The sequence below is a fragment of the Phocoena sinus genome, chromosome 5, assembly GCF_008692025.1.
Source record: "Phocoena sinus isolate mPhoSin1 chromosome 5, mPhoSin1.pri, whole genome shotgun sequence".
NCBI classification, from domain to species: Eukaryota; Metazoa; Chordata; class Mammalia; order Artiodactyla; family Phocoenidae; genus Phocoena; species Phocoena sinus.
The window spans coordinates 75,705,371-75,707,355 of record NC_045767.1 but is presented as its reverse complement, the minus strand read 5'-3'; the positions used below and the strand labels follow the sequence as shown (position 1 = coordinate 75,707,355).

At 44.8% G+C, this 1,985-nt stretch overlaps 1 pseudogene; it reads left to right on the top strand.

Annotated features, from left to right (window-relative positions):
* The first annotated feature begins 1,893 nt into the window (after window positions 1-1,893).
* Window positions 1,894-1,985, top strand: LOC116754889 (annotated as a pseudogene).

Sequence of the window (1,985 nt, the reverse complement as noted above, 5' to 3'; positions counted from 1 at the left end):
GACAGGAAGTCTGTCTTTCCCACTTCCTGTCCAGGGTTCTGAACACTGGACCACACTGCCTTGTCAGAAATCTGAAAATCTGGGGGAGACGGCTGGAGGGGAATGCGTGGGAGAGAAAGCCCAGCCACACGAGAAGGGATGCTGCAGTCTCACTGCCTTTAGCATCTGTTTTCACCAGTCAGGATTCTGCAGCTCCTAGAGCGAGTGCCCTTTTTGTCCTAGGTAGGACTGATTCGGGGCGGGGGGGGGGGGGGGGGTAGAATTTTCATCACCCTCATTAGGAGTTACAGCTGAATCAGAGTAGATCTCAGAGGTCTGGGTGGTTTGGGGAAGAAGAGCCATCTGAGCAAAGGGCATTCTGTAAATATTTGTTACTCACTTGGATACAAAGATAAGTAAGGCATAAGCTCTGGATTCAGTCCAGAGCATCATGTAACAGGGGAGACAAACACAGGATGAGAGGATCTGTGAGTGCTAGATGGATACAAGAAAAGAAAGGCAGTTACTTTTTTTTTCAAATTCTTATTGGAATATGGTTGCTTTACAATGTTGTGTTAGCCTCCACTGCACAACAAAATGAATCAGCCGTACACATACAGATATCCCGTCGCTTTTGGACTTCCCTCCCATTTAGGTTACCACAGTGCATTAGGTAGAGTTCCCTGTGCTATTACAGTATGTTCCCATCAGTTGTCTATTTTATACGTAGTATCAATAATGCATATGTGTCAATCCCAGTCTCCCAATTCCTCCCAACCCACCCCTTTCCCCCTTGGTATCCATACAAAAGGCAGTTTCTTTTTGATTGTGAATTTGAGTCGGGACTCCATGGGCCTGGGAGGGGGTCATTTTTTTTTTTAAACATCTTTATTGGAGTATAATTGCCTTACGATGGTGTGTTAGTTTCTGCTGTAACACGAAGTGAATCAGCTATACATATACATATATCCCCATATCCCCTTCCTCTCGCATCTCCCTCCCACCCTCCCTATCCCACCCCTCTAGGTGGTCACAAAGCACCGAGCTGATCTCCCTGTGTTATGTGGCTGCTTCCCACTAGCTATCTAGTTTACATGTGGTAGTTTTGGCGGAGGCTTGAAGGATAAGCAGGAAGGGTTTTAAGGGATACCTTCTACACTGCATTGAGGCAGTATCTCTCTAGTAAAATCACCTGGGGAAGCTTTTTAGGCAACCCCTCATCCCTAAATCATTGGATTTAATTATTGGAATCAAGTGTCACCTGGGCGTAAGTATTATTGAAGAGCTCCCAGGTAATTTTACTGAGCAAACAAGAGAGACAACCACAGAAGGAGCATGGGCTTTGGAATTAGACGGCCTTGTTCTAACACCCTGTGCCATTCGACTAGACCCATTGTGGCGGCTGTGTCCGTGTCCCACAGCTGCTCTGTTTCCTCCTATTTCTACCAGTGCCTGGGAAGAAACCCTGCCATGGGAGAGTCCCTCCCCTTTGACAAACTTTCCTTGACTGAAAAAGCCTGGACTGGGAATCAGGAAATCTGGATTCTATCCCAGCTCCGCCACTGAGATGCTACATGCATGTGCTGGGTCACATAAGGAGATAAAGCAAAGACACTTGGGATTAATATTTGCAAGACATCGCACTAGGTACTCAACGCATCTCCGGACCTCAACGTCCCCATCGGTTGAGGTTTTTAGATCAGCATTTGTAGTCCATAAGGTCTATTTAAGAGGCCATGACCAGAATTATCTTTAAAGAATGATGTAAAGCATAATAGAAAAGTGGAGTGCACTGCATAGAACAGGGCAAGTATTGTGAAGTACAATTTTGTTTCAGTTATAAATACATGCATTTACTGCGTCATAATGTAAAATAAATGTCATGTTACAGGTTGTAAGTTAAAAACTTTAAGAGTACTCACGGGCAGTACATATACTAAAATTGGAAAGATACAGAGAAGACCAACATGGCGCCTGTGCAAACACATGAAGCATTCCATATATTT